Source organism: Phocoena sinus, chromosome 5 (assembly GCF_008692025.1).
Source record: "Phocoena sinus isolate mPhoSin1 chromosome 5, mPhoSin1.pri, whole genome shotgun sequence".
In the NCBI taxonomy this organism is placed as follows: domain Eukaryota; kingdom Metazoa; phylum Chordata; class Mammalia; order Artiodactyla; family Phocoenidae; genus Phocoena; species Phocoena sinus.
Genome location: NC_045767.1, coordinates 66,883,525 through 66,901,942, shown reverse-complemented (window position 1 = coordinate 66,901,942; position 18,418 = coordinate 66,883,525). Strand labels below are relative to the sequence as shown.

The 18,418-nt window shown below is 42.4% G+C and overlaps 1 protein-coding gene across 9 annotated transcripts in view; it reads right to left on the bottom strand.

Annotated features, from left to right (window-relative positions):
* LIMCH1 (LIM and calponin homology domains 1) overlaps positions 1-18,418 on the bottom strand; it is a 343,577-nt gene that overhangs the window by 179,424 nt on the left and 145,735 nt on the right. The window lies entirely within an intron of this gene.

Below are 18,418 nucleotides of genomic sequence, written 5' to 3'. Positions count from 1 at the left end.
GGATGCACTAAGTTCAGAGACCAACATCTATCTTTGCAAATGATTTGCCAAGACTAATTCTACTTCCAGTCCCTCTTGCTCTTTGAGGAGATTGGCTTGTTAAATGTGGTGAGCTTCACTTAAGAAAGGAAAGAATATGTTTAGCAGGAGGTTAACCAGTCATATCCTGAAGATTTTAAACAAGGCTGACCACAATTCCCTAGGTATAAAAGATATGTGAGCAAAACGTTTTCGGGGTAAAGGTTGAAATCACGTAAAAATGGTAATACAAGCAAAGGAATGCAAGAGAAACAACCATAACTGTTTGTCTTCAGGAAATGTCAGCTCAGAGTGAAAAGAAATAAGGAAGGCAACTTGTACAACGAAAATAGGGTTGGCATCAGGGTGATGTGGTAGAATTGTAGCATTTGCCAACTAGGTTATTCATAAAGGAATCATTGAAGGTACAGGGTTGTCAAATGGAAGATTTATTCTTATATTAGGGAATTAGAGGAGAGAAGATCAGGTAATTTATCTCAGGACACATGGCAAGAGAAACTTAGGCAGGGGTTTAGTATAATTCAGGGGTCAGCAAACTATGAGCCATGGACCAAATTTGGCCCAGTGCCTGTTTCTGTAAACAAGTTTTACTGGAACACAGCCCTGTCCACTCATTTACATACTGTTTACTGCTGCTTTTGTGCTATGACAGCAGAGCTGAGTCATTACAACAGAGAACCTATAGCCCAAAAAGCAAACCATTTTTACTATTTGGCCCTTCACCAAAAAGTTTGCCAAACTGTTACCATTCATGCAATCTAAGGTTATAGTAAATTCTGAAGAACCTATGCTTGATAGACTTCTCCAAACCAGTAACAAAAGATTATTTGAAATAGTTGAATAATTAGTCTTGAATTCTGCCTGTATTTTACTCTGACACCTCTATGTATTGATATATTGAGAAATGTCACTACAATGGTTACAACAGACAGGATATTTCTGGGTTTGCACTAAGAACTGCCTGTGCTTGGTCACTTTCACTGCAATTCCAAATGCTGCCACCAAGAGGTAACACCCAGTGTAGACACAAAGAAAGTAGTGCCTTTTGGCCCACTGAGAGCCAAGATGGTGCTCCTTTCATGAATGCACTTAATTTTAACCATGAATTTACAATCTTCTCAAAAAGTGCTTTTTTATAGCTTATTTTGGGATTATTCGTTTTTCAAGTTAGAAAGCAACTTGTTCACTCTTCTCATTTTACAGTTTAGAAAACTGAAGCCTGACGATGATGAGCTGATTGGTGGTACAGTCAGGCCCAGCTCCCAAGATCCCTGAATCAACACATTCTCTGGCAGGGTTAACATCCCATAGCACGTGATTCAACATAGATAGATATGATGTCTCCAAAGCAGATTTTAAATGTACAAAATTCTTAACGTACATTACTTTTCTCATTAGGTCTTAACAGTGTCATTTTAAATAGTATTTGTGCACAGTTGTTGAAAAAGGTCCTTGCGTGGATACGACTGCCGGTTAACCCAAGCTGGCCCCAGGCAGTCGGAGGCACCTCACCCTCTCGCCTGTCCTAGGAATGTACGTTCTGCCCACTATTCCCACAGTGGGAGCCATCGTCAAGCATTCAGCCTTGAGATAGTAGTGTGCTGTTGAGACCATCTGGACTGAATATCTACTGAACCCAGTTAAAGCATCTGTATAAACTTTTAAGATTCTGGCAAGATTCTCCTCACCTTTCAGCCGCCCAAGACAAGCATCATATGTAAGTTCTCTTGCTTATTAACCCTGCCACCTACAAATCTGGAGCTATCTGCCTCTTTCTTCAGGCTCTCCTTGCCTTCCGTGTCTGGGGACCAGATTTGAATCTCACGCTGGGAAATCCTGAGGTTGCCAACCAACGGTGTTGACAATTCAAAAGGAACCACAAGGATCTCCAGTAAAACTTAAGTTTCACTGTCACCAGGATCCCATGGGGCCCTTGACTATTCCCTGAAGGTAACCTTAAAGACTTCCAAAGAAAATGTATAAAGATATTTGTAATTTTTTAAAAAAAGACAGGTGTAGCATATAATATGCACTGTCCTATACCTTATTTTTCCACTTAGCAATGCATAATGCAGATTAAATAATTTACACTGGAGAGCATGCCTTATCAACACGTGTGGACCTATGTCCTTCTTAATACCTGTGGACAAACTGATGAGGAGATGGGAGAGGGGAGTGACAGCATTGGCTCTGAAGTCCAACTCACTGAATCCAGAGTCCAGCTTGGTCACTCCTCGGGGGAGTTACTTTGGGCAAGTCCATTAACACCAGTTTCCTCAACTGTCATAGAGAAACAATGGTAGCAATTGCATAGGTGTCAGCGAGGCTTACATGTAACAAAATATGTGAGACGCTAGCACAGAGCCCCGTGCATAATAAGTTCTCTATAAATGCTTCTCTACATTTGTGTGTAAGTATTTATTTAAACTAATTCAATTCACAGCATTCTAGATCAACTACTTTCTCTAATACTTTTAGATTTTTCTAATGAAATAAAATCCCATTATATCAGGTCCCTGAACTTTGTTTCTAATTATCCAAAGTAAAACAAAGATAACAAATACCCTACAAAAAAATTCATAAATTAAGAATCTTTTTTAAAAGAGGTACCCATTTTGTCTTCTATAGCTAAGAATTGTATTATTTTTAGGAACAATGCATCCATCCACTCCTCTTTTATACATGTTTAGATTTTTAAACAGTTTTAAAGGCTTCATTATATTCATCCTTTGTAGAATTATAGTTATATGGCAGAAATCTTTCCTGTCACACGAAGTTGTAAAAAAAATATTATAATGATAGACCTTAATTAAAAGAGCAACCAAAAAAATTTACTATGATGTCTATCCAAATGTTTAACAACAAATTAAAAGATAAAATGCCACAGTGCTCTTAAATATTTGGGATATTTTCAAGATCAAGGCAGCTGTATTTTTTCATGTAAACATTGCCCCGGTTCCATACCCAGTTTACAGTACACGACAATAAAAGATAACATTGAATTCACATTGTAGAAATGCCCATCACCTGCTTATCTTGTATTCTGCATTAAACTGAGGACATTTTTTGTATATATTAGAATCAGATAAGAAGTTCAACAAAACAGCTATAAGCATGAGTCAAGGACATTTTATTCACTTGAAATTTTGTTAAAAACCACTGTTGCCCTCCTATCTATTAAAATATAAATATTTTCAATAAATATTTATTGATGACATGCTTTAAAGTAATGGTGATGATATTAATATTTTATTATTTATGAACCTTCTGAAATGCATTGTTCCCCCACTCTCCTGTCCTGCAGAGACAGGTCATGTATTCACTCCACCATTTTTACAGAAGAAAAGCTTGAGCCCCAAACAGGTGTGAAGCCTTCCCCAGAGACATGCACAGTTAGCTTGCAGCCCAGTTTGGAAAGCCTACTGCAGCTTGGTGCTTTAGAAAGTCCAGCTTCAGTATGTAGCATCAAAGCACAAAACAATAACAACAACAAACCACAGAAAACAAACAAAAACCAAAAACCCAAGAGAAAACTATTTAAATACAATGTGAGAAAATTAGCACTAGGTGGGAATAAAAGGAAAATGGAAGCGGGTGTCTGCTGGGAAATGGTCACGTTTCACCTATGGATGACATACAACACCCTCAGGAGGAATTCCAGAGAAAAGGAGGCGGTCACTCACTTGTGGCAACTCCCCACTTAGCAGAACCTGACACCGGTTTCCTACCTGTGAGCTCCAAAACCTATAGCTAGAAGGAGAACAGTCTGTCCTCTCTGTCTGGTAACAGATTAAATTTGTACTCCTCTAAAGACATTTCTGGGACATTGGCATAATTTTAGATAACAAAAAAACACTGGTGTCATTCCATGTCTCCTGCATAAATTTACCCACAAAATAAAGATAATTTAAAAACTGGAGATATGAGAGCTAATTAGGATGAACTAATATCCAGATATTTATTTACCCAGCAATTATTTATCAAGTGCCTGCCGTGTGTTGCACACTGCTCTAGACCCAGGGAAGGCAGTAGTGGAGAAGACAAATGAAAGACCTGCCCTTTAGAACTTATCTCCTTAGAACAAATGAGTATGTGGGGCAGTGGGAGGAACAGAAAATAAACAAGTAAATAAATGAGAGGAAAATTTCAGATTGCATAAACACTGGGAAGACAAGCACCGTAACCCATGCGGGTGGTACTTGAATCAGGTGATCAGAAGGCTTCTCTGGGGAGGTAACATTTGGGGAAGAAATGGGAAGATACAAAAGTATTAGCCAAAGAGAGACTGGAGACAAGAGTTCCAGGCCGAATGAACAGTAAGTAGAAAGGCCTGGAGACAGGAGTGGGCTTAGTATATTCAAGGGCCAATGTGGCCAAGCAGAGTGAGTGGAAGGAGGAAACACATGACATGACAGCCAAGGTGTAAACAACATCCAGGCTCAGGTAAGGTGTCTAGATTTTTTTCTAAGTACGATGTACTTAGAAGTACATCAGATTTTTAACATGAAGACTGAAATGATCTGATTTATACTTTTAAAACAGCATCACAGGCAAGTAGTATTAAAACAAATTTATAACTATATATAGAAAATTTGTGTTTATTAAAAAATCACGGGTATCAGATAGATGAATAAAACATCATAAATAACTTATAACGCTCAGCAGTGTTATCATGAAGAGAGTGTAATGAATTTGGAGGAAGTTGTCTAGGTTTTAATGGGTAAAACACACATTAGCTATGAGCTACTGGGAGGTCACTTGATCAAAGTCTCAGTTTTCCCGTTAATAAAAATGGGGGCTTTGGGGCTTCCCTGGTGGCGCGGTAGTTGAGAGTCCGCCTGCCGATGCAGGGGACACAGGTTCGTGCCCCGGTCCGGGAAGATCCCACATGCCGTGGAGCAGCTGGGCCCGTGAGCCATGGCCTCTGAGCCTGCGCGTCCGGAGCCTGTGCTCCGCAGCGGGAGAGGCCACAGGAGTGAGAGGCCCGCGTACCGAAAAAAAAAAAAAAAATGGAGATTTTGAAAACCTAACCTTCCATCCAGAACTGTGGTGAGGAGCCAGCGGGACAATGTGTGCTGCTAGCATTTGTTAAATGGAAACTTGCATATTCACACTCATTTGGTATACTGAGCATGTCCCTTTTTGTTAAGTAAGTGCATTTTAGTTTCAACTTTTCCATTAGTCAGCTGCCAAAGACTAAAATAAGTTTCACTTATTTTCTGGCCACCTTTGGATAAAAAACCTCACAAAAATGAATCAAGTCAACAGATGTGTATAGCTTGCTATATATATATATATATATATATACATATATATATGGTAAGAAACGACTAAAAACAGGAAGAAAAGTTTTAATCTTGGATAATCCTCAACTGCAAAAAGTTAATGACACTGAAGGTAAGCAAAAATGCGTGTTTCTGATATGATAGAAATTAATTGGTGTCTACTAAACTCATATTCCAAATCTAAAACACACTGTGACCTATTTCAAGTAAGGCTGTCCACATGTTCCTTTATGTACTCAACAAATATTTATTGGGTGTGCATGATGCCCTGGCCCGGAGCTGGGCACGGGGGACACAAAGGAGGACAGGGCAGACCCCAGGTCTATCCCTCACGGGGTGTGCTCACTAAGAGATTTAAAACCTACAGGAAGACCAAAACTGGGCACATGTGTGGTTCATTGTCATGCTACCTAATGCATGGCCATCTTGAGTTTTTGAGAAGGTGAATTAAAGACATACTCTGCACACATTCTGTGGAATCCAATTCTTAAAAGATTAAAGATTAGATTCCTTAAAGAAACAATTGTTGAGACATCCAGGAATGAGGCTGATGTTCTGATTCAACCACAGGCTGTATTTTGTAATTCTTTTTAACACTTAATATCCAGCTTATGGTAGCCTCTCAATGATTGTTTAATGGTTATGAAATACAAACTGAAGAAATCTGTGTCTATCTGCAATTTAAAAAAAACCCTCAAATCCCTACTGTGGGACAGAGAGGTTCTGTTTCATACCGACTCTTCCAACAGCTGATATAATAGCTCTTCAAGGGGCACAATACTGTGAATACTGCTACAAAAGATACAAGACCATCCAAATGTTAGGAAATATACCAATGGGCAGCTTATTTTTTTACTGGACTGTAATAAACATTAAAGGTAAAAATTTTAAAGGGTTGCAAAATCCAGCTTACTCTATACATCATTCAATTCGGAAATTCAAGTCTAATAATTATCCTAGAGTTTGGGGGAGAGCAGAGACACCATCTAGACCTTGAACCCAGGGTTGGGAAGTTCATGCTTAATCTCATGGGAAATCACTTTATTCTTTGCAACAAGAGATTACATCATCATCTCATTTAGCTTGGTTTGCACAGCTGCAATAGGCAACTATGATCACAAAATTACCTACTTTGTGTCCCTTTTAATTTGGCTCAAGAGTGTTTTCCTATGCAGTTTCCTTGATTACTTTCTGGTTTGACTATGTACCCTGGACAAAGGTGTGCACACTTTCATTTAACCTAACACGGCAACTGTTTTTGAACCTAAGCATGAGATCAATTTAACCTTGACTATAAACCTGTTACAGATGTCATCTTTAGAGATTTCTTTTTAGAGTTGCCTTGGCAAAGGCAGGCAAGTTAAAAAACCTTTTCTGAGGTCAAGAAAAAAATTGACTAAAATGTGGGGGAAAGTGAAACTTGAACCAAAGGGGAGTTTCATTTGAACAAAATAGTGATGGAATGCAAATTGCCGTCATTAATATCTACCAAATGTTTGTGGGGTGCTATGCCTTGTCAAGACTGTGTGAAGTATAGGTCTATTTAAGCCACTTGCCTTCAACATACCTAAAGAGATCACAAGGACTTTAGAAGGTCTTTGTAGACTTGAAATTCCAAGAAATTGGGCCTAACTGTGAATTCTAAGGCTCAACAGTGCTGTTACTATCCTAATACACCTCCCAAGGCAGCAGCTGCTCCCCAAACTCATCTCCTTTCTCCCCTAGACACACAGGTAGGCTACATCTCTCAGCATCTTTTGAAGTTTTCTGTAGTAATATAACAGAGTTCTGGCCAATGGAGAGTGGGCAGAGTAACATATGTCATACCTACGCCTGTCCCTAAAACCTCTCCCAAGCAATTCTCCATTCCCTCCCTTGCCTCCCCCCATTCACTAGTTAGACGTCAGCACCAGGGAAGACTTTAGAAATCACATGTTGAGGATGGAGTCTCTGTTAGCTGGGGTCCCTGAACAACGACCGGGAGCAGAGTCATCGCCACCCTTTCCTGCTGCCAAAACTGAGCTACACGAGAGTGAGAAGTACGTTTTTGTTGCATTAAACCACTGAGAGTTAGGAGTTTATTAGTTACAGCAGCCAGCATTACCTTAACTATTAAAGCTCTCCAGGAGGTCTTTTCTCAATAAAAAGGGGCCTTACTTTGCCAAACTGTACCCAGGAAAATCCTGTCCTAAAATGCAAAATTAAACACCTGGGCACATCCTTCCCCCTGGGTCTTGTTGGGAGGCAGCAGGATGCAGAAGAGTTCAAATTTGGGCCATTGTAAGCAAATGGACCCATTTTTATTTTCCTACATTTGCTAGGGGTAAAAAGTCTTCTTGCCTATCACTTCTACTCTTAATACTAAAACAAACAAACAAACCCAAAAAGCAAACAAAAAAAGCCAACAATAATGAAATACTATAAACATGAAAGGGAAACTCCAGCAATTATCTGAATATCTTGGAGTCCTTTTGATTCACTTTCAATGTCTCTCACAGTCTCACCTTTGCGTACCATCCTTGCTGTCTAGAAATTACAGAATTTTTGGATTAGAAAAGGCCTAAAAATCAGTTAAAAATCTAGGAAAGGAAACTGTCACCAGGCACATATCTGAGATCAGAGATCCTAAGTGGTAGAGTTAGGATTACAAACTCAGGTTCCTACACTGAGAAGAGTGCTTTACTTCTTGCATTTCAATAACTAATCTCCAGCCACCAGACTCTGCCATCTTAATCAATCTGCCCAATGCACCCAAACTGACCCCATCTAAACCCTGGCTTTGGCCATGTTGCTTCCTTCCTCCAATGACTCCCAGGCTCCTGAGTGCCCACAGGATGCCCTCCAAATGCCTTCACCTGGTAATCAAGCCCCTTCATGCCCAAGCTGCCTTTCCCACCGTGCCTCCCACTCAAGGTCCTCCCCGCTTTTATAAGCTATAAGTTTAAGATGGCACATGTGATCAATGAACCGTGAGAGCTGGCAATACGTGAAGAGACTTTAGTGTAACCAAATAAAATGGAACCTGAAGTTACACCGACACAGGCAATGATACGTGTAATCATCGTTGTGCTATGTAGTAATTATGTATAAATGATTGTAATTAGTATTTCTTTTGCGCAGCTAAAACCTGGTACTGCTGGGTTTACTGTCAGGAGGGTGGGAGAACACTTGGAATGCGAAATTGCTGGGATGCAGCTCGGAAAGGAAGCCAGTTCCTTGCTCTCCATACTTTTTCAGCAAGAAGTGCTCAGAACCAAGAGTTCCAGGACTGAGACCCATAAAATTCCAACAGAAATAGGAACCTCCAGAGACAGAAAGACCTGAGGTGCAAATCCCAAGTCGGCAACTCACTAGGCAAGTTAGTTAAGTATTCAACATTGAGTCTCAGTTTCCTCCTCTGAAAAATGGGCACAATAATACCTATTGGTCATGGCATGAGAGTGTGAAATAATGCGTATAATACATTTGGCACAGGCCTGGTGTCCAGTGTGCACTTCATAAATGGAAGTTATTAACATCTCTTCCCTGCCGCCCTGCCATCCCCTTCCCCGGGCTGCCAAGCAGGTTTGGACCCCAGCCCTGCCCACAAGTGGAAATCTGATGTGTTAACTATTGGCTCACTTCTGCTCCCAAGCATCCTGTCTGTGGCTATAGCTAGGCTGGGAGTTGGGAGAGATGGAAGCACAGAAGTGAGGGAATGAGATAATGTTAGTCCTTTCGGAGGGCAGGCTTGCAAGGGCATGGTCGCTAACACTGGGGATGGGGAGGAAGGAAGGGAGGAAGCAGCAAAGCAAAGGCGGTAAGAAGTCCAAGGACAATCTCGGCGGCACCACAGCCGTGTCCACAGCTGCCTCTGGCCCTGTTTCACTGCCAAAGCCTAGCTATCCTTTAATTCCTGCCAAGGCTCCTTTCCCTCCATCTCACTTGCTGTCCTGAGGGTGATGGGGAAAAGGCAAGTACTGAAGAGGCCCTTTGCTATCCTGGAAAGGGGAGGTCAGCTCCTAATGTGGCTAGTTATAATTCTGAATTAATTTCCTATTCATTCCACATGTTGTTATCAAACACCCCACACCAGATGCCAAGCTAAGCCCAAACCCCACCTGGGTTCTACAGTGGGCCCGACACTAACACAGACGTGATATGGGTTACATAAGACGTTCCCCCCATAGAACACTAGTCGGTTACCAAGTTCTGGTTTCCAAGTTCTAAATGAGTGACTTGGAAAAGAACTTTGGAAACACAGAATGTACATAGTAGGATGGTAAGTTAAGGATAGACATGGCAAGACAAGTGAAGGAAGCATTTCTGCTTCTCCTCAGGAAGCATGACATTTTTTTCAAATATTTGTGTTTGGTGCACAGCAGAAAGTAATCAAAAGTCTCCACTGCCAACAGATGTCATTTCCCAAAAAACAACCTAATCTCATTGAATCTCCTCTGAATAGAGACCATGCTGGCTGTCTACTGCTCACTGGATGCTGTTTGAACTCCTTAACATGTTATTCCAGGTCTTGTGCAAATGGACCTGATACCTACCTTTCCTCTCCTGATACCTACCTTTCCTCTCTGGCCTGCCCCATTTCATCCTAGGCTCTGGCCGCAGTTCCTTCCTTGAACATGCAAAACTCCCTCACACTGCTGAGCACTTTCACAAGCTTGCTGCTCCCTCTGTCTGACTTGCCTTTCCCACAGGCCTCCCCTCTTTCTTTTTCCCCTTAATATGAAGAGGGAAGTCTATTTCTGCATGGTTAACTTTAGAAAGGAATCATTTATAAACTGGGTCCTTGGTGGGCTATTTACGAAAAGGTCCTCTCCTGTGGGTAACCGAAGGGAAACATTTAGAATGGCATGATTGAGGCAAGAATTTTGCACACTTCACGGTGGGAGGCCAGCGCACCCAACCTGATAGCCCAGTAGAGACAGTCAAAAAATGGATTATTAAGGACATACAATTAGGGAGCTACTAAATCCTCTCAAATGCAAGCAAAGCCTAATCCAGCAGGTAAGCCCACAGGCAGCCAGTGGGATGGGCCGGTTTCTCCTCTGCCACACAAGCAGCCCATATTTAAACCTGTTGTTATATATATATTTTTTCAGTCAACTGATCATTCCAATAAATGTGTAATAAATTTGTTCAGGAGGAAAGAGATTAAGCCTGTGATTTCCATGAGCAGAAGTTTAATATTTATCAAGGCACGGATTGATAGGGTGAAGGAAATCACATTTTGAGGGAAGTGGTTCCTGAACGATAAATATGCTAAAGTAAGTTTCAAACACAGTTTTGGAAGCATGAAAACAAAACATACTTGCCATATATGTTAAGAGAAAAGAAGTTGTGACAAGGATTATATACTTTTAAATGAAAAAAATATTTGCAAAGGTAGATGAGCTTCAGAACGTTTCAGATGCACACAAAAGCCCCCCCTCCCACGAGTAGATACTTGTAATTGATGCTAGCACACAGTTTGAACGGGAACAGTTGAATCCCGCCCCCCCCCACACACACTGTGCTGAGTCCCTCTTTTAAATAGAAACCGAGGGATGTTTATTTGGTGAGTATTCAAAGAAAAAAATAAAAAGGCAATACTGGAAGTCCATTTTGCTCATCATGAATCCTACAAATTCTCCTTCCATATCCTTCATCCGTTTTCATCTTTCCTAACAGAAGACTGTCAGGGATACTCAGTTCTTGCCTAAGTCCCTACCTAAGCCATGCCAATCTTCAAACAAAAAGCAGCTTTTCACTGGAGATCTTTACTAAAAGAGTGGGTTGAAATGTCCTTACTTGAACCTAAAAGCTTAATGAGTCTTGGTGCCAAAGAGCTGGGGACAGGCCAAGTCAGTGAGGCCAGTTGTGATTTGGCAGAAAGACAAGGGAGAACCCTACATAGGAGGCCTATCAAATTCTTAACCAGTCCGCTAAGGCCAAAATCAGTAAGGGCAAAAGGACCCAAGTTTGCTGAGATTTAAGTGAGCATCTGGGTTAGAGAAAGAGCTCTAGATGAAGAGCTGGAAGACACTGTGCTCTACAACCTGGGGTCTCCATCTCATCATCAACAAGGGGGTGGTGGGACGATCTGATCCAGGTTGTTCACCTACTGTAGTTACAGAGAGGATAAAATAAGGGAAGGGTTTGTGAATACTGAACAAGGTAATGGTGATTGGAAGACACCAGTCTGGAATCGCCAACCACTGGGGTGACCATGCACACACACACACACCAACGCACATGTGCATACATACATACATACGTACCTACGTACACACAGTTAGCTGAGGACAGTCCCAGGTTTCATTTGTTGTTCCAGCATCTCAGCTGATTAACACCTTCTTTCACTCTCAAAAGCGTTTTGTTTGATATATGGTCACTTCACTATTAAGCCATTGGGTCTAACAAATCTCATCTCCTTATCAATAGTTGAGGAAAATACACCATGTATAGTTTATATTAGATAAGGTCTCTAACAATAGCCTATTGAAATGATGCAAAAGCATGAGCCAGAGCTCAGACCATCAAGTCAAATCATGATCAGTTGATTGGCAGTTCCCAGAGATGGCTATTAACTGACAAAAGTCTTCAGTGCCTCCCTCTACCAGTGAGACAGGACTTTTCGGAGCTGACCTCTGCCAGGGCCATGCAATACAAGTGACCTCCAGCTCCTCAGAAGTCTTCTTAGCTTCCTTGGTTTCCATGACACCACGCTCCCTGGTTTCCTCTCGTCTCTCTGATAGCCTCTCTGTGAGCTTCTCTTTCTCTCATCTCTGACCAGGGAGAATCCTTCAAACTGGAACCTTGCTCTGCTGTTCTTTCTTGACGTGATCTTTCCCTTAGAGAGACTGTCATATATGACAGCTTAACCCTGATGTCCACCCATGGCTGGCAAGTCCAATTCAAATAAGTTAAATCCATCATCTCACCCCTAAGTTCTGCCTTTGTCCCCAGTAGCCTACAGGACTCTCTGCCTGAGTGGACTGTCTGTACCCTAAACGCAGTCTGCCCAAACTGAAATCATGACCTCTCCCACCAAATAAAGGACCCCTTCCAACTTGCAGCAAGGGCCCACCCTGCTTGTCATTAACAACTGAAATGCTGAAGTGATTTTTTAGTCTTTTCTTTCATTCATCTATCCCTATACCCTACCAAGTCCTGTTGATCTCTTTTAAATTCCTCTTTTTTTCATTGCTCTGGAGATCACACCCAAAACTCCTTTTGTGGTTTCAAGGCCCTGTGCAATCTTTTTTTTTTTTTTTGCGGTACGCGGGCCTCTCACTGTTGTGGCCTCTCCCGCTGCAGAGCACAGGCTCCGGACGCGCGGGCTCAGCGGCCATGGCTCACGGGCCCAGCCACTCCGTGGCATGTGGGATCTTCCCGGACCAGGGCACGAATCCACATCCCCTGCATCGGCAGGCGGACTCTCAACCACTGCGCCACCAGGGAAGCCCCGCCTTGTGTAATCTTGATCCTGCCTACTTCTCTTCTTCATCCATCCTCATCTCATATCATTGTCCTCCCTGTTTTCTACATTTTCGCCAAGTAAGTCTTCTTGCAACTCCTCTAGTACATGGAGCTTCTATCTTAAGAATCTCAAACATGTTATTCTCTCAGCTAGAACATGTTTCCTCCCTCCTTTCACCTCTCTTCCCTCTTTCTGGGCCAATTTCTGCTCTTCATTCAGGTCTCTACCTACATGTCACTTCCTCAAGGAACTCTGAGGTTAACATACCACATGGGGTCAGGATTTAGATTCCAGATCTGATCAGGGTGCCTCTGTTACACGATGTGATGGCATAGTTTACTAGTGTCTATAGTAACTTGCCACACCTGTAAGCAGGTTCTTAAAAAGGTTAATTGGATGAAGAAAGAGACACCTCCTGCCCCGACCCCCTGCCAGGCAGATCGCCCCTATGTTTGCCAAACACGTCATCCTCATTCCTGTCCCCAAACCTTTCCCCCACTCTTGTTCCTGTGTAGTCTGCCCTCTCTTTCCCTCAGCCAATTCTCACCTTAAGTAAAGATGTAACATCTCTCCAATAACTGTCTCCCAAACTACAACAATCTTCCCTTGTTTAACTTCTATTAAATTTGGGGATTAAATCTTAGTCACTTTTGCATTTACTCATACACTGGTTTACACAGTAACAACTGCTTTGTGTGTGCGTCAACGCCCAAGCCCATTATAAAACTCTTGAAGATCAAGGATCAAGCCTTACAGTCCCTTTTTATGCCCCTCAGTGCCTAGTGTGGGGCTGTGCAGAACAGAGTCAGTATCCAGTAAGTCCTGCATGTGACAGAATGTCTCCATGGAAAGCTACACCATCAACTCCCAACCTGTCCTAGAAGATGAGTGCGTATCCATGGCACACCACATCTTATGTTGAAATCAGGACAAGAATCTAAGACAAGCCCTCCTTCTTAGAATAAGTAGCTCATTCATCGGCAATGATATAGACAAGTATTTGCCAACAGGTTTCTTGTCTTCAGAAAATTATTTCAGCAACATAAGAACTGAGACAAAAATCCACTGAGACATTCTTTATTGGTCACTTATTGGCAGACCAACATACTCGGACTTTGCATTCCATCAAAACGTGTCTGCAGAACAAACCCCAGAAGTTCACTTCTATGACTCCTAAGAAGATAGAGCTATAATGGAGAATCTTATAGGTAAAGAAAGCAGAAACTTCCATCTGTTGAACTCCCAGTCTTCAGGGATGGGTCCATTCTTTATGTAAAATTGTGTGTGTGTGTGTGTGTGTGTGTGTGTGTCTCTGTGTGTGTGTGTCTGTGTGTGTCTGTGTGTGTGTGAAGGAGAGGGAGGGGTAGAGTGTGGAGGGAAGGAGAGAAGAGGAGAAGGGAGAGAAACAGAATAATACTGATGATGACAGCAAAAAAATTGGGAGAAAGTTAATGATCTAATGAGGATTAAATTGCCTAGGTAGAACTCTTACTACTGGACTCATTGTATCCAACAGCTGTTTGTAACAGATGTATTGTGTGCCAGACCAGTGTCCAAGGGGGGAAATCCGAAGATAAATAGAAGAGGTCTTCAGGAAGCTTTCAATCTGGTACAGGAAGGAGACGTGGGATAAAGAGGTCGAGCGCTGTGATTACAGCGAGTGCGGAGGCTGTACAGGTACTTAGACGCCAGGGAGGAAACCACTAACTCTGCCCAGAGTGTTCTGGAACAGCTTCCCAGAGAAAGAAACCACAACATACTGGAGGAAGCAGGAGGAAATGACGTCACCACAGAGGTCCAGGCCACTGTTTTCAAAACAATCGCTCTCAGCCTTGAGCTCTGACAGCCAAAGTTCATTATTCACAGATGATCAAGTTTGTAAAGGACCCAAATGTTCTTGCCCAGTTTTTGATCACAGGCTAGGCAAAAGGAGCTAGGAAGTAAGCCTCCAGTTGGTTCATCCTGTGGCTTGTTGGCAGCCCAGTGAGAGAGCTGATGGGTGCACAGTGACACAGAGTTGCACTGACTGTGTCATATTTATAATTGACTTTAGGCCTATTTCCAACAATAATAATGAAAATGGCGAGTGATCCGGGGTGCCAGCCCAGCGCCAGACACGGCTGAGCGGTTCACATATTCTCTCACTGGAATCTCTCAAGTATTTTATGAGGTATGAATTTCCCCCATTTCATGGACAAAAGGAGAAAAGCTAACATTTAAGTGCCTGTTATGTTACAAGCACTAAAGAGTTTATACACATTATCAATTCATTTACTCCTCTGAACAGACCAATGAATTAGGTATAATTATATCTGGTTTTATAGATGAGGAAACTGGGGTTCAGGGAGGTGAGGTAACTTGCCTAAGGACACACAGGAGGCAAATCTAGGATCTGGACTGGCCACTAGGTTGAAGCATATGAAATCACATTATCTGACTGGTTTTGTTCTACTAATACAACAATTTCATTGGACTCAACCTAGGAGTTCCCAAATCCATTCACTTTCCACTATGCTCTCCATAAACAGATTTGAACTGGCTTTTGTTAAATATATATTCTTGGATAGTAACCAAAAAGAATGAAAAGGGTGAGGCAAGGATGTGAAACCAAACCACAGAGAACAAAGGAGATCGTATACACTGCAACTAGATGCAATTATTATTATTATCATTTTACTATACTAACTTTATCTCTTTCTGTCTATGCCTCTTTTGTCCTGAAGCATTTGCATATAGTTGTAGGGTATATGGATTATCATTACATCATTCTTGTCACTTCTCTGTAAGTTTAAAATTTTTCAAAATAAAAAGTTGGCGGGGTGGGGTGGACTTGTAAAGAGACTCATGAGAAAACCTTTCTTGAAAAGGTATTTGATTTCCCCAAATAGTGCTTTGCACTGCCCAAACTACTTAACTTTATGAGGGTAAACAATTCACATCCAAAATTAAGTCCGTAGTCCTCAGAGGCTGGCAAACTTCTTCTGTAAAGGACCAACAGGTAGTAAACATTTTTAGGCTCTGTGAGCCCCATACAAACCCTTGCCTTGTTTCGATTTGTTTTGTTTTTTTGTTTACAACTCTTTTAGAATGTAAAAACCGTTCTTAGCAAGAAGGAAGGCCTGCACAAAAACAGGACATGGGCCAGAATTTGCCAACTCCTGATACAGATGGAATTCCATAGCGTTCTATCTATATAATAAAGTCTTAGGAAAACAAGTCAGAAACTTTCCTTTCTGGAATATTTCACAACAGTCTCTCTGATCTGGGTTCAGGGAACTAGATGACAGTCATTACTGGCTCCATACTGGGAGTGGCTTCCTTAGGGAATAGTCTTTGTAGCCTTTCTTTTAAATTCTTAAGTCCCCAAGTATACAATGCGGTATTCATTTAACGTTTCTAGAAGCATGACACTTGTCACACATTTGCAGCTTTGTCCAACTTTGACCCTAGGCCGTTTAGTTAATGCACAGCAGAGAGCTCACATCGTTTGAGCATTTAACCTCCAAACTTCAACTACACACACTTGGCAAAAACAACAGAGGAAAAGAGAGACAGAGCAAAAATACATCTACTATAATTCTATCTGGCACAGGCACTCTATTTTATTCTTGCTATTAGTTATACATTTATGCATAAGTATTACTGTTTTCGGGGGTACATGTGCGAGGGCAAGTGTACTGCATTTCACAGGCAAAGTAAAAGAACTCCCAGGGCGATTCTGAGGCTACTCAATTTCCATCTTATATGCTGCCTGGAGGTGCCAGTCTTTTCTCTCTCCTATCTCTGTAGTCTTTAGTACAGGTCCACCAACTTCATTTGTCGCCATCAAGTTTGGACAGGTCTTACCTAAGAATACTGAAACCCCTACACTGTCCGCCGACCATAGCCTCCTACCCCCTCAGCTCTCTCACGCCCTCCCTCTCACTGGACTTGCCTTCTTGTCTTAAGAGGGTCCACCAGGCCCTTGATGCTTATATTTTTCCAAGACCACCAACCCCACACAGTCCTTCTTCTTCCTCTGTCCAGCTGAGACGCCGTGGTTACCCTCTGTACTGCATTTCTCCCCAAACTCCAGGTTTTCTGGCACCAACTCCATCCCACTGCCACCACCCAACTTCTTGCTTTTCTGTCCCATTAAAATCCCAACTCTGGACACAGGACAATGATTAAGAGCAAAAGCAAAGGAATCAGACTTCTGAATTTAAATCTTTCTCATCTGGTACAACCTTAGCCTAGTTATTTAATCTCTGTACCTCAGTTACTTGCTCTGAAAAATGGGTATCATAATAGTCCTTGTAGGCCACAGGTAAGTTTAGAATCAGGCTGGCAAGAGGAAAACCAGACCCCAGGCCCAGAATATGCCCTTCTGTTTGAGAAGAACTGTGAGGTTTTTTTCAGACTCATAAACAACCACGATATATTTTTTAACATCTTTATTGGGGTATAATTGCTTTACAGTGGTGTGTTAGTTTCTGCTTTATAACAAAGTGAATCAGCTATACGTATATCCCCATATCTCCTCCCTCTTGCATCTCCCTCCCACCCTCCCTATCCCACCCCTCCAGGCGGTCACAAAGCACCGAGCTGATCTCCCTGTGTTATGCGGCTGCTTCCCACTAGCTATCTATTTTACGTTTGGTAGCATATATAAGTCCATGCCACTCTCTCACTTCGTCCCAGCTTACTTTCCCCCTCCCCGTGTTCTCAAGTCCATTCTCTACGAACCAGGACATTTTCAGTGAACAAACAGCGTGGTGTTTCTCCACGATTGCAACCAACATTTAGAGCCAATCCAACTCAGAAGAGGTGAACTGCCAGTTTTCAAAATTTGAAAATATAGAGAGTTCTTATGTTTTCAAGTATTGCTGCATGGGTGGTGGTTGAGAGTTAGAACTTCTTAATCACCAGCATCCACACAACTCTCTCTGGTTCTAGAGCGTGGCACAGCCTTAGGTATTCTCATCTCAAAGAGAACCCTCACTTTCCTGAGACTCTCCAAACTGGGTTTCCTGCCTTTCAGGCCCTACCACCAGCCCACCCCATGCCTGGAACAGTGCAAGTCCCCTTCCTTGTCAGATTAGTCTCTGGATACGAGTCCTGGCAAAATACATTTGCTAATCCCAGTCTGCAGCAGCCCAATACGCTCCGGTTCAGATCACACTTAGCCACGCCCCCATCCCTGACAAAAAGGAGAGGGAGATCTTCTCCTTCCATTGTCCGGACCTTCAGTGCATTCAGCTCCTGAGTCTTACTTCTGTCTCTCATTGTGCTGTGGGCCCTGCACTTAGAACTCTGTCTGCATCTTGTTGGTCTGGCTGCTGTCCCAGCCTTCTCTCCAAGGCTCGGCTGGGACTCATGCTGCTGGCTTTCAGGACACCAGTGCAGTTCATTCCACCTTCACAAACTCTGCACCAGGACTGCCAGATGGAGTCCCACGGGGAAGCCAGGACTTGACCCTGGTCCTCAGACTCCTTCAAATACACCAGGGGGTCTAATCCTCTGTGGTTAGAGGAGTTAAACAATAACTCACTTGTCCTGGGTTTTATCCTACCTACCCAGACAGTAACATTTGTCCACATCCTCTGTGTTGGCCATTTCCCTCAGCTCACCCGCAGGCTGTCAGCCGTCAAAACCCTTT